The sequence below is a fragment of the Thamnophis sirtalis genome, unplaced genomic scaffold (assembly GCF_051295495.1).
Source record: "Thamnophis sirtalis isolate CommonGarterSnake01/CBP01778 unplaced genomic scaffold, rThaSir2_p1.2 scaffold_15, whole genome shotgun sequence".
NCBI classification, from domain to species: domain Eukaryota; kingdom Metazoa; phylum Chordata; class Lepidosauria; order Squamata; family Natricidae; genus Thamnophis; species Thamnophis sirtalis.
The window spans coordinates 36,944,205-36,959,139 of record NW_028261395.1 but is presented as its reverse complement, the minus strand read 5'-3'; the positions used below and the strand labels follow the sequence as shown (position 1 = coordinate 36,959,139).

At 48.0% G+C, this 14,935-nt stretch overlaps 1 non-coding gene across 1 annotated transcript; it reads right to left on the bottom strand.

The window, feature by feature from the left end:
- Positions 1-2,839: 2,839 nt before the first annotated feature.
- Positions 2,840-5,992, bottom strand: CUNH1orf167 (chromosome unknown C1orf167 homolog). Its single transcript, XR_015695143.1, has 3 exons — positions 5,133-5,992; positions 4,494-4,604; positions 2,840-3,089 (listed from the first exon to the last, which is right to left on the bottom strand). It is a non-coding gene; the product is annotated as a chromosome unknown C1orf167 homolog (transcript).
- Positions 5,993-14,935: the final 8,943 nt, after the last annotated feature.

Here is a 14,935-nt window from a genome sequence, read left to right as displayed (position 1 = left end):
GCTCATATTTAACTGGTTGTCCACTCACACTCCAAAATCCCTTGTATTTACAAATGGCCCGGATTCAAATCCTCCGCTTCAAAAAAAGGGCTTTAACGTTTTGCTTGCAACCCCTTGGAGGGTTCACTCCCGCACTGCAGGGCGGTGTCCTCGGGAGCAAGGGAATGACGGGAGTTGTTATCCCACCCCATGTTGAGAAAGTCACCCGTCTGTTCTCGGCCGGTGTCTAACTTGGCCTCCTGGCTAAGAGACCCCCATGGATCTGCAAAATGTTGCATAAATTTGGGTGTTTTTAGTCTTCCTCCACTCGGGAAGAATTAAGCAGGTCTGAAAACAAAAGTTGTACAGGGTGCCTTCACATGTTTGTTGAGTGACTGAAGTTACAACAGCACTGAAAATGGCCACTTATGACCATTTTGCATACTTATGACCATTTCTCATACTTATGACCATTTCTCATACTTATGACCATCTCTCATGCTTATGACCATTTCTCATGCTTATGACCATTTTTCATACTTATGACCGTTGCAGCAGCCCCGTGATGACATGATCAAAATTCAAGACGCTTGGCAACCATGGAAGCCGACTGGTTCACTTTGGGCCAATCACCAGGAGACTGGGAGTTTTAGTCTCACCTGGCTGGGTGACTTTGGGCCAATTACCAGAAGATGGTGAATTCTAGTCCCGCCTTAAGTATGAAAGCCAGCTGAGTGACTTTGGCCCAGCCCCCCCCTCCCTCCCTCCCCCCCACAACTCACTTCACAGGGTGGTTGTTATGAGGAAAATAGGAGGAGGAAGGTGTGTTGGGGCACATTCACTGCCTTGAGTTATTTGTAAAAATAAAAAAGGCGGTGCACAAACACAAAATAAAACCATCGCATCCATTTAGCCCAAATCAAGAGATGACTGTCCCTGCTGGTCCATCTGTCTCCAAAGGACCAGAATGAAATTAATCCGAGATGAACAAAGTCCCTTGTGAGGGATGTGTGTGTGTGTGAGAGAGAGAGAGGGACAAAGAAGATAGAAGAGAGAGAAAGGAAAGAGGAGAAAAAAGAGGAGAAAGAATATAGAGAAGAAAGAAAGAAGAGAGGAGAGAAAGAAGAGAAAGGAGAGAAGAGAGAAAAGATAGATAAGAGGAGAAGGAAGAGAGAGAGGAGAGAGAAAGATAGAAAAGAGAAGAGAAAAGAAAGGAGAGAAGATAGAGAAGAGGGAAGAGAGAAATAAGATAAAGAGGAGAGAAAGAAGATAGAAAGGAGAGGAGAGAAAAGATAGAGAAGACAGAAGAGAGGAGAGTGAAAGAAGATAAAGAGAAGAGAGAAAGAATAGAGGAAGAAAGAGGAGAGAGAGAAAAAGGAAAAAGGAGAGAATAGGGAGAAAGAAGAGAGAGAGGAGAGATGAATAGTTAACCCCAACACATTTATTTCTCACTGCTTCATAAGCAAATACAGCTAGTCCTAGACTTACGGCCACAATGGAGCCCAAAACTTATGTTGTTAAGCGAAACATTTGTGAAGTGAATTCCCCATTTTATGACCTTTCTTTCCTCAGTTGTTAAGTGAATCACTGCAGTTGTTTAGTCGGTAACACGGTTATTAAGTGACTCTGGCTTCCCCACTGACCCTGCTTGTCAGAAGGTCACAAGAGGGGATCGCAGGACCCCGGGAACAGTGCGTCCGTCCTGAATGCCAGTCAGCGGCCAAGTGGCCGAATTTTGATCACGTGACCCTGGGGGACGAAGCAAACGGTCGCAAGTGCAAAAAACAGCCGAGTCGCTTTTTGCCCGTCAGTGCTGCTGTAACTTTGAACGGTCACTAAATGGACTGTTGTAAGTCGAGGAAAATCCGTAAGGAAACTCAGCTGGGGGAGGGGGGGGGAGAAGACTGCCTGCTCCATTGCAAATGATTATCTCAAAACAAACAAGATTGGTTGATCCTCAGCGTGGCTCAGTGATGGGTTCCGGATCCCATTCCAACCGATACAGTTGGAACGGGCCCGGCGGCGTCCACATGGACGCACGCGCATGCGTCTTAGCGCCTCAATGAGCCTCCATGACACTCCAGCTGCTCAGTGGAGTGTCGCGCAGGGGCTGTACGCACCATGTGCAGAAATGCCGAAGACTTAAAAGACTAGTAAGGAGCTCGGGCAGGTGGGTGGGCCCCTCCGGAGCACCGTACTGGAACGATAGGCAGTGTTCCAGGCAGGCTCCAGTACACCCGTACCAGGGCGTACCGCCTGCAACCCACCACTGGCGGGGCTCTATTTTTCCTCTGTTTTTTCCACCCCGCAGATATAAATTTACATTTCAAAGTCCAGTTTTCGGAGCGGCTGGGTGTCCCTCTCACCCCCTCTCCATCCTGCAGCTGTTTACAAAAGGGACCCCGAGCCAGATGTTTTCTTTAAAAAATAGTTTTGATTGAACATTTTAATCTTTAAAAACAGAAAGAAAAACACAAGGAGAAAAAAAAATCAAACATAAAACACACCTAATACTGTAAAGCAATTCTACAGCCTTCTGCATTGGCTTTCATAGTTAGCCTTTCTAGTTCTCCATTTTGCATTGCCTTCCTGTTGCTTTTACTTTGTCCTATAACAATAACAACAGTGGTAGTAACCCTTATAATAATACTAATTATTTATATCACCTTTATCTCTACATTCTCTCTTCTCTGTTTGGGCTTCTGCTTCCTAGCCACTTATATAAATTCTATTCCAAATTTTATAGAAATCCGATTCTTCTCTTTCTTTTAGTTCTATTGTTACTTTGTCCATCTCTGCACATTCGAATACTTTTTCTAATTATTGTTTCATCTGCGGGTGTATTGATTTCCCACCCCCCCACCCCAGTTTTGTGCGAAAGCAATCCAGGCTGCAGTGAGTATCTGTATGGTTATGTATTGAAGTTGTTTATCCATTTTTTAAAAATCTAATAGTCCTAATAAGGATGCTTCTGGTTTTAGTCCAGTTTTCTGAGTGGCTGCATGTCCGTCCATCCTGCAGCTGGTTACAAAAGGGACCCCCCCAAGCCAGATGTTTTATTTGGTCTGGCCACGAGAGACGGCCGCCAGCCGACGCCACTTCCCGAAAGCCTGCAAAGAGATTCAGATGAACAAGGTGGAGGGGGACACCTTGTAGATCATCTAGTCCATTTCATTGAGGGCTGCATCAGGGCTGTGGTTGATCTTGCCTGGGGGGGGGAGGAGGAGGGAAGGGGGGCACTGGGTGAGTGTGGCCAACTGGATGGGCGTCACCAGCTTTTGACGCCACTCCCCAAACTGCTGGCATGTTTCCTCTTCGCATTAGGAAGCCTGGGCCCAAAGCCACGCTGGCCTGATCTTTCCTCTTCGCATTGCGTAGACCAGGACGGATCTACTGGCTGGATCCGACTATATCGTGGACCAGATTTGTCCTGGGGGCCTTGAGTTTGACACCCCTGATCTAATCCCAACACCCCACCATCACGCCCGGAGCAGGAGATCCTACACCATTCCTGACTCTCAAGAAGAGAGTCCAGTCTCTTCTTGAAAGATTTAGCCCAGATTTAACAGATTAACAGAGTTGGAAGGGACCTTGGAGGTCATCTAGTCTAACCCCCTCCTGCCCAAGCAGGAGACCCTACAACATTCCTGACAGATGGGCAGTCCAGTCTCTTCTTGAAAGCTTCCAGGGATGAAGCTCCCACAACTTCCGAAGGCAACTTCTGATCCATGGGTTGATTGTTCTCACTGTCAGAAAATTTCTACTTAGTTCTAGGTGGAATCTCTCCTAATTCAGTTTCCATCTATTATTCCTTGTCTGGCATTTAGGTGCTGTTGGAAGAAATGTCCTTTTCCATCAAACGGGGGTGGTGGTGGGGGGGGTGGTACTGTCTTTTCCAAAACAGATGCAGTCTCTTTCTTCAGTACACCTGGGATGCTTAATTTGTGGAGGCCACAGCTGGCAGCCCCCACCCCCAAGTTCTCCCTTGGGGAGAAGCCGATCACTCTGTGTCTTTAGCATCAGAGGCTCGGCTGGACTTGTTTTTAGATGGAGGTTTTTAGTTTAGATTAATGGAGTTGGAAGGGAATTTGTGGCTCATCTAGTCCAACCCCCCATCCAAGCAGGAAACCCTACACCATTTCCGACAGATGGCAGTCCAGTCTCTTCTTGAAAGCTTCCAGGGATGAAGCTCCCACAACCTCCGAAGGAAACTTCTGTTCCATGGGTGGATTGTTCTCCCCGTCAGAAAATTCCTCCTTATTTCCAGGTTGAATCTGTCCTTGTTCAGTTTCCATCCGTTATTATTCCTTCTCTGGCCTTCCGGTGCTTTGGAGAATAGCTTGACCCCCTCCTCTCTGGGGCAGCCCCTCAAATATTGGAATGCTGCTAACTTGTCTCCCCTGGTCCTTCTCTCCATTAGACTAGCCAGGCCCAGATGGGCCAGGGTAGCAGTACAAAGGGAGGGCCAGGGGGTGCTAATTAACTCCCCTCCCCCTAAAATGCATCTTTCTTACTGTTTTGAGCAACTGCGCCTCTTCAGCTTCGTGGAAACGCTGGGCCACTCGGAGTTGCAACCAGCGGCGTCTCCACATTTCCCAGACCCACCGAGCTCCTCTCCACCATCTCTGCGGGAAGAGGCATGGCACTGATGAAGAAACCCCCCAACCCTGGTTAAAATCATCCCCCAAAGCATCGTCCTATTGGGTCTGTCCCTCTGAATCTTCCCTTTTAACAACTTTTAAGATGAAGTGGACTTCAACTCCCAGAATCCTCCAGCCTGCCTGCAAACCCAGGAAACGTGGCTGGGAGGATTTGCTCTCTTTGTGATGTTCCAATTGCACAATGCTACCTTAACTCTCCTTCCAGAGGTGGGTTTGCTGCCGGTTCGGCTTGGTTTGCCCACCCACCCAGACGCTTCTGCGCATGCACAGAAGTGTTGTGGGCGCTCGTGAGCACGCACACGCAAGAGTGAACCGATAGCAAACAAATTAGCAACCCACCACTGCCTCCTTCCCATTGTGCTGCCGATAGGGCGTGTCCCTTCCCCGTTGCTTAATATGGACTAGAAACTTAACGGCACTTTTAAAAGCCCTGATTCCTGCCGGCTGATATAAAAGACACGGCTGTCCCCGGGAAGTGTGCAATTTACTCACCAGCGTTTGGATCGCCAGCTCGGTCCTGCAGGCGTCTTTCCAAAGCAGCCAGGCCTTGGCCAGCTGGCGCGCGTCCTGCACGCCCTGGAAGCGATGCAGCTGGACGCTGTGTTTCCACAGCCGTCCATATTTGCTCCTGGAAAGGGTGAAGGGTCAAAGGGCAGAGGAGTTAGCCACACAAGGTGGGCCATAACTCCTTGAGCCAGGGTTTAAATACATGGAGAAAAGGAAGTTTGGTTTTGTGAATTGGGCAAGGGGATGGGAGGAGGCATACCTGAGGCACCTGCAGGCACCTGGACCTAATTTTGGTGATGGTGCTCACAGCCATCCAAGGAAATCCCTTAATCTGTTACATTTCCCTTTGTTGCCCTTCAAGTTTCCAGCTCTCATGAGCCAACATGGACAGCCAAACTTAACTGGATTTTCTTCGGGGGAATCTTTGGGTCCCCCAAGCAGCCACAGTCCTTCTTTTTAAAGGAAGTTTTCCCCAAATTTCCTGTATGGATAGTTCTCGACCTTACGACCGTTCATTTAATGACTGTTCTAAGTTACTACAGCACTGCAAAAAGGAACTTCTGGTCGTTTTTCACACTTACAAGCAGCATGGTCACCTGTTCAAAATTGGGGGATGGGGAAGTCAGGTTCGCTTAATGACCGGGTTACTCACTTAACAACGGCAGTGATTCCCTTAACTTTACTTGCCCACTGGCGAGAATTAGGAAAATATGGAGATGTAGCAGGGTTAAAGATTCATAGAGAAAAGACTAAAATGATAACTAAAAATTTGAAGGAAGAACAAAATAAAGAATTAGAAAGAATAATAGGACTGCAAGTGACAAAGAAAGTTAAATATCTTGGAATATGGCCAACTGCAAAGTGCTCAACTATAAAAGAAAATAATTATACAAAATTAGTGCAAGAAATAAAAAAAGATCTAAAATTATGGGGGAAACTACAACTATCATTATTAGGGAAAATAGCAGCGATAAAAATGAATGTACTACCGAGACTATTATACTTATTTCAAACAATCCCCATAAAATTAGGATTTTTTTTTTTACTGAATTGAATAAGATTATATTAAAATTTACAAGGGAAGAAAACCAGGATAAAGTTAAAAGCTCTACACCGCCCTTACCTGTGTTTTAAGCTTTTGGCGCTTCCATGCACGCGCATGGTGCATACAGCGCATACACAACGCTCTGCAGAGCAGCTGGAGCATTGCGGAGGCTTGCAGAAGAGTCATTTGACGCTAAACACATGCACGTGTCGTGCACGTGCATTTGGGTGACTCCGGGGCTGTTCCAACCATACCAGTTGGAACAGAATCCGGAACCCACCACTGATGTTGTTTAACCAATGTAGTTAATCTAAAAACTTCCTTGGGGCTTTAACGCTGTCTTGAAGGGATTATCAAATCTGCATTTCTAAACGTTGGCCCCTTAGTTTCTACTTGGGGCAGAGAGCTGAGGCTCTGAGTTTTTGTCTTTCGAAAGATGTTTTCTCCTTTAGGGAAAAGAGAATATTCTGCCTTTTCAATAGTACCTAAAATATTCCATAATTCTAAGAGGGGTTGGGGTGTTTACTTTCCACAATGGAAAACAACAAGGTTGCAAAAGGGAGGACTTACGCTGCCTGCCAATTAAGCGGAAGAGGAGACGCCCGGTTAGTGACACAGGTCGGATTTTCGCGGTCAAAACTGCAGTTCGGACAGCGAGAGGTGGGAGCAGGAAGGCTGCTGGATTCTTCAACAGTCCCCAATGAAGTCAGGCCGATGAGGCTGGGCTCTACTGGTTGGACTGCCTGCCCCCAACAAAGAAAGAACACATCCTTAATCCTGGACAACCTTATAAAGCTAATCGAAATTGTGCATCCACTTGAAAAAAATATAATGTTCTTTTGTTTACAGAATGTAGGCCTGAGGGTAGATTGTTAGGCCTAAGGGGACGCTGCAATTTGCCAGCGACGCAACGCGCAACACAAACCTGACTGGCGCAGGGCAAGGCAGGGGAGGAGGAAGGTTCTTGCCAATCCGGCAACGCAAGGAGACAGCCCTCAGTGAGCCTGAGAGGATTCAGACCACGGGTTCTCTGGCGCCATCGTCCGAGAACCTCCCGCAGCTGTCGCAGGGTCAAACCGCGATGGAAAGACCTGCGGGAACGAAAAGAGACATCGAGCCTCCATGAGGACTAGAAACCTGCCTTTTGGGCAAGAGTGTAGGTTGGGAAAAGCTGGAAGCCAGCCACTTACCCAGCCCGCTGCGCTTCCTGGCATCTTGCCTCCCAAGTTAGAAATGCGTTCTGCAACGCCCTCAGGCAGAGAAGAGAGTCCAGAGTATTTTCGATGTACTTTGGGGGCCAATTTCTTCTGCTGGGGTCCCTCCAGGGCCCTGGAACATTTGGAGACAAAGAGCTTTGTCCGTGGGTCACCCCAAGAAAAGGGCAAAGGGTCCCCCCAAAAGGAGCACCAAGCTGTGACTACGACTCTCATTGCTTTACGTACCGCAGGAGGTCGGATGCTTGGCCCCCAGCAGCTCAATCACTGCCATCTTGGCGTTTCTCCTGGCTTGCGCCATTAGGCCCCACTGCCGGAAAGAGGCCCTCAAGGATTGGGCCCACAGGTGCTCCATGGCCGCCTGGCTGTGCCGTTTCCGTTGGGCCAAACTCTGCCAGGCTTCGAAGCACCTTGAAAAACCAAACACAGCAGAAGGATCAGTCTGTCAGGTTTGCGAACGATGCCCTAATTGATTCGTGATCAGAAAAGAGACGGAAGGGACCTTGGAGGTCTTCTAATCCAGCCTCCTGCTCCAGCAGGAGACCCTATCCCTGTGATGGTGAACCGATGGCACACATGCCAACCAACCATGCTTAAAATGACCAGCAGCAGAAGTGAGAACGCGAGAACTGATAATAACCAGGTTTAGTCAAAGAGGAGAAACGCCATCAAATACAGGTAGTCCTCACCTTACCCAACATTTCCGTTGCTAAGGGAGGCATTCGTTAAGCGAATTTCGCTCCATTTCACGACCTCTCTTGCCACAGTTAAATGAATCACTTCAGCTATCAAGTGAGTCCCACGGTTGTTAAGTGAATCCCTCTTCCCCATTGGCGTTACTTTTTAGAAGGTTGCCAAAGGGGAATCGCACGACACCACCACCACCCCGGGACACCGCAACCGTCATAAATACGAGTCAGCTGCCAAGCATCTGAATTTTTGTCCCGTGACCATGGGAATGGTGCAATGGTCGTAGGTGTGAAACACAGCCATAAGCAGTGGTGGGATTCAGCCGGTTAGTATCGGTTCGCTAGAACGGCCCATAAGTCACTTTTTTCAATTCTGTTGTGATTTCAAACGGTCGCTAAATGAACTGTTGTAAGTCGGGGATTACCTGTATTGTGAGGATAGCTACTCACCGCCTGATCAGCCTGGTCTGGATTCGAAACGCCAGCAGATGAATCTGCTGCCTTTTCTCCCAGTGGGAACGCCATCTTTTGAAAGCATCACCCAATTTCTTAATTTCCAGCGGGACAAAATATCCTCGGAGGGGACCCCCATCTTTCTGAAGGTACCGTGGCCAGACACGGGTGTTGGTGGGCTGGAAACCTTTTCTGGGACTCCTCCAGATGGTTTCCTCAAAGAGACCGACCTTCTGAAGGGCTGTCGACAGGCTGGCCTCATCAACACTGGAGGTGGTGATGGGGTCTCCACCAGCTTCTCCATGCTTATCTCCAACTTCAGGAGAGGCAAAATCTCCAGCGTTCTTCTCCAAGGTGTGACCTAACGGGACCTCTGGGACTCCAGAAGGATCAAGAGTTGGTGGCATCTCTTCGTGAGTGTCATCCATGGACAACCTTCTCCTCAGAGAAGGCTCTTCAGATGACGTCTTGAGGGAGCTCTCCAAACTCTTGAGGGAGAAGACGTCCGGCGGAAAGTTCTTGAGATACAACTCAGAGCCACAGAAGGTTCCAGAACAACGTTCTTCTCGGTCAATTGTCCTCAGGTAGCCCTGGTCCTTCAACTCATCCTTTTTGTTTGTAGTTGGTGGTGTTCCTGAACTGCTCCTCAGACAACTGTAGTTATCTTCCTGGCATGTCAACAAGGTGGAACTAAGCATGGCTCGCCATTTACTTCTCACTTGTCCAGGGGAACTGCCTTCCACCGAAGACTGGACTTTTCGCACAGCCAAGGTTGAGATCTGTGGCTCGCGTGCTGGTTGAGGAACCCAAGAAGGTGACCGGGATTCATAAGAGAAGGGAGACCTTTCCTTCTTAAGTCCATGGAGGGGCCAGCACCGATCAGCACAGCTTTGAGAAGACCTTATGGGAGTTTGAGGTCCCTCAGGAGAAGAATGACCATCAACCAGACTGTCCAAAGTAAGGGCCGGTCCTGGAGGTGTGGAGTCACTGATCCCCCTGATGGTCATCGGAAGAGGACAATGGTGGGGTGAGGAATGAAGAGATGGACCCAGTGAAAACTGGCTGGGCGAGGAGGACTTTCTCCAGGCCTCGAGATCCTCATAGCTTCTCCTTGGCCCAGTGAAATGCTCCTGTGGTTCTTTCGGCAAATATTGTTCTCTATTTTTCATTCTGGATGAATTCCTGGGAACGTTGCGAGGTCTCTCTGGGAAGCCCTTCAGAGGGGTCCTTTTTAACGTCCCACCTGCCCATCTTCTTCTCTGTAGGTTGGACTTGAGGTTGGTTTGCTGCTGGACCAAAGTAGTTTTGGCAAGAGTCCCAAGAGGGCAAAAGAGATTGGTTTGAAACAGGCCACCAGTCTGTCTCCTTCCCGACGGGACTCGTAAACCTCTTTCAACGTTTTCTCCAAGATGATTTGAGCCACGGATGCTGGAACCTGTCTGAGTCCAGATCTCTCCAAGATGGCTTCCTGAGGAGAGTAGATGATGAACGTTGATGTTCTTCTGGATTTTTCTTTGCTCTGGAGAGGTGAAAAACAGAAAGGCTGAGTCAAGGAGAAGGACCCAGGGGTGGGATTCAGCCGGTTCGGATTGGTTCGGGCGAACCGGTAGCTCTGACGATCAGCTGGGGAGCGAACCGGTTCGCTTTGACGATCAGGTTTGCCCGCCCACCTGCGCTTTTCTTACCTATATCCTCTCAGCTGATTCGCGCAGCAGCTGTGTTACTCCCCAGAAGTTAACGTGGAAGGTGCCAGATTTTTCGGAGTATAAGACGCACCAAGATTTTGAACAGGTAGATTTAAAAAATAGTCCTTGTACTCTGCAGGCCTCCCAAACCCTTCGCATGCCTCATTTTTTGGTACAAAATGGGGCATGCAGAGAGTTTGAGAAGCCTGCAAAGGGGCTGCCCCCCCCAAAACCGAGCAAAAAAGACCCTTTTTTTGCAAAAAACAGGGCATGCATAGGCTCTGGGAGGCTTATAGAGCGTCCTTGGGGACCGTGGGGGCAAAAATGAGCAAAAAACGGCCCTCCCCAGCCCCAAAGAGCACTCTATAAGCCTCCCAAAGCCTATGCATGCCCTGTTTTTTGCAGGGGGCGAGGTTTCGGGAGGCCAAAAATGCTGTATTTTGTGTATAAGATGCGCCCAGATTTTCTCCCTCTTTTTGTGGGGAAAAAGGTGCATCTTATACTCTGAAAAATACGGTAAGTTTTGTTAAAACTGCTGAAGCGCATGAAGCACGCAATCACCAAACCGGTTGTTAAACTGGCAGGATCTCACCACTGGAAGGGCGCCATTGTCTCTTCTTCCCCCAAGAGTTAAGACTCTCTATGAATAGGACGTGACCCCCTCAACAGTCAAGTCTACAGGTAATCCTTGACTTACGACCACAACAGAGCCTGAAATTTCAGGTGCCCAGGGAGACAGCCGTTAAGCAGGTTTTGCCTCACTTTATGACCTTTCCCTCCGAAGTCATTAAGTGAATCACTGTGGTTGTTAAGTTAGTAACATGGTTGTTAAGTGGATCTGGCGGGCCCATGGACTTTGCTTGTCAGGCGGTCGCAAAAAGGGAATCGCGTGACCCTGGGACCCTGCAACCGTCATAAGTACGAGTCAGTTGACAAGCATTCCAAAAAGGGAACATGTGACTCTGGGACACCACATTCGTCATAAATGTGAGTCAGTTGCCAAGCATCTCAATTTTGCTCAGGTAACTTTGGGCAGGCTACGACGGTCGTGTGTGTGTGTGCCAAAGGGTCTTCCGTCACTTTTTTCAGTGCCGTGGTCACTTCGAATGGTCGCTAAGTGAGCCGTTGTAAGTCGAGGACTGCCTGTATCGCAGCACCGAAATAAACTGTTTTTGGAGACAAGGATTTGGCATTTTTATCCACCGCTCGAGTCCTTCCTAAGGGCCCAAGATAGGCAACCCGTTTATCCTGGCTGGCACCGCATTTCTGATGGAGCCTCCATGTTCAAAGGCAGTTTGCCTCAGATTCCCATAGGTTGTGCCTCAGCAAGAAAAGAAAGGCGGATTGGAAAAGACATTTGTCAAGAACAAGATAGAAAATGTTCAAAAGCTTTTGAAGGCCAAATATAAATTATATTTCCCAATCATTTTTCCTACCCCCCACCCCAAATTATCCAGGGCTTACCTTTTGTGACCCCACAGCTACTTAAAGTTGGGGGTATGTTCTCTTTCCTGGCAGCCGCCTGGATCCTTTGGGACAATTCCATCTCTGGCTCGAAGTGTTGGCAGGCCAACCTCGCAGGATTGTTGTGCTGTGACCAAGCTTTGGGGTGGTGGGAGGCCAGGAAGCGGGGTGGAAGGGGGGGGCGAGCTGTAGCGAGACTGGGACCTTCCCTCTCTGCAAGCGTGGGGAAAAACTAAGGAAGCAAACAGCATTATAGTAACATTCCAAGTTCTTTCTTACAAAACATGAGGACTAGAAACGTGGGGGTTCTGACCGAGGCCTCCCAAAGATCATGAAGCTGACTCCTCGTCCTGATAAAACCCCTTTTATTTAGGTTAAAGGGAATTCCTCTCCAGCAAAGTCCCGACCGACAGTCTTTCAAGAGATTTCACAACTACCTTTATCAGGCTTGGAGAGCTGCCAGGCCCGATATCTTCCAAACTCCACGCTGTAGCAGCGATTCCTTGGCAAGAACTCGGGGACGGATTTTCCCCCTAATGAATTGAACTTATTATTTCCTGCAAACTCCCTTCCCCTTTCGCTCCTCTTTTTATTTATTTATGGGAGGGGCCATTCACCATCCGTCTGTGGTCTTATTCCCAAGTCGACCCCTGTTCTTTAGCTGTTCCCTTCGTCTGGCAACTCTGCGCATGGGCACACACCGGGAACAGGCTCCAGCTGTTCTTCTGCCCCACCGATCTCCGACTCCGAAGGCAGCTGATAACTGTCGGACGGCCCTGGCCCCCTCTCTGCCTCCAACTCGGAGCCCTCCTCAGAGCCTTCCCCAGACTCCAGGACTGGCCCAGGTTCCTCCCCAACCTCCTCACTATTTGAGTCTGCCACCAGCTCTGCTGGCTGCTGGCGGGCCACAACAGTGGGGGCATTGTCTAGCTGTGAAAATGTTACCTAGGCAGGTGTTCTGTCCCCCCTTCTCCGCTCGTTAACAGACAGGCAAACAAACTTAAAAGGAACTCTCTTTATCAGTTTTCGGCTCAGACTGGCTGCGAGCCCAAAAATAAACATCAATCAAGTCTCTGACCAGATAACAGAATGCAAAACAAAACTCTTACAAAACAATGCACTTCTCCAAGTGTCTCTTCGAATCAGGGTTACAGAAAGCAAATCACTTCTCCAAGTGTCCATCAAAGAAACCACGACTGAGGATCAATGAATGTAGAACAAAGAAAGGAACGTTGACTCCTGCAACCAGGGCGTGGCACCATCCGTCCTTTTATCCCCAGAAGATGCCCCTAACGAGCCCCAGCTGCATAGTTAATCTTGCATCCTGAAAAGACTCACAGAAGACTGCTGCTGAGTCACAACAGGCAGGTAAATGAAATGTCGGCAAGAAAACACCACCAAGCTCACCTTAGACAATGCAGTATGATCTCTTCCTATATAAATCCAAAAATGGCCACAGCCACCTCTCTATTCTCTATCCTAGTGATGACTAACCTTTTCTGGACCGATTGCCCAAAGCGCTTGCCTGAACCCCAAAAATGTAATGCGCCCCCCACGCATGCGCCCTGCCTCCACGCAACCATGTGCAATCCCTGCACAGGTGGCTTGTGCATGTGTGGGTGCGACCCCACGCATGCCCAGCCCCCCATGGATGCATATGTGACGCCACCCTTTCACATGCGCAGCAGAGATGCGCACATATGCGCATCGGAGCTGAACTGTGGCAACGGCTCGCGTGCCCTCAGAGAGGGCATTGCATGCCACCTCTGGCATGTGTGGCATAGGTTCGCCATCCTGGCCGGTTCTATCCTCTTTAAATTCACTGCCCTCTAGATATCACAGACTACAGCACCCATAATCCCTTGGAACTAGTCATGCTGGAGAGGGATAATCGGCCCATTATACTTTTAAAAGCACTAGGCCCTCTTGGGTTTTTCTTTTAAAGGTTTTATTGTTTTCTTTTAAAGAACATTTTATACTAGTGTACATCGAAGGCCAGCTCTAAAGATATATTTGCAAAATATTCGGGATTCTATCTGGCGACCCTGACACACACAAACACACACACACACACCAAAAAGGGAGAACAATCAAAACTTTGTTTTTCCTTTGGAAACTGGCCCAATTTTGCAAACTAACATTTCCAAGCCTTTTGAGTCAACGACAGAAACACTATAAAAAAAAACCTTTTTTCCCTTTTAATTCATTCATATAAGGGGTTCCACCCTCCCCACCAAAAAAAGGTGGCTTATATATGCTCTCATTCTCTCTCTCTCTTATACACATCTATCTATCTATCTATCTATCTATCTATCTATCTATCTATCTATCTATCTATCTATCTATCTATCTATCTATCTACAATCTATTTATCTATCATCTTACTTACCTATCATCTACCTACCTCTCTCTCTATACCTATTTATAATCTACTACCTACCACATCCATCCATCCATCCATCCATCCATCCATCCATCACTTCTTTCTCTCATCTATCTATCTATCTATCTATCTATCTATCTATCTATCTATCTATCTATCTATCTATCCATCCATCCATCCATCCATCCATCCATCCATCCATCCATCCATCCATCCATCCATCTACAATCTATCTATGATTCATCTACCTACCTATCAATCATCTATCTACCTACCTACCTTCCTCTCTCTCTACCTATCTATAATCTACCTACCTACCTACCACATCCATCCATCCATCCATCCATCCATTGCCTCTTTCTCATCTATCTATCTATCTATCTATCCATCCATCCATCCATCCATCCATCCACCCATCCATCATCTACCTACTTACCTACCTATCATCTACCTACCTACCTATCACCCCTCTCTCTATATCATCTACCCACCTACCTTTCACCTACCTACCTCTCTACCTATCTATCACCTACTTACCTACCTACCTACCTACCTACCTACCTATCATCTATCTACCTACTTACCTACCTATCACCCCTCTCTCTATATGATCTACCCACCTACCTATCCCCTCCCCCTTGGGTTTGTTAGCCACCCTGAGTCCCTCTGGGAATAGGGCAGCATATAAATACAATAAACCTTATAACCTACCTGCCTACCTCTCTACCTATCTATCATCTACCTACCTACCTACCTACCTACCTACCTACCTACCTACCTATCATCATTCTACCTACTTACCTACCTATCATCTACCTAACTACCTACCTATCACCCCCCCCCTCTATCATCTAC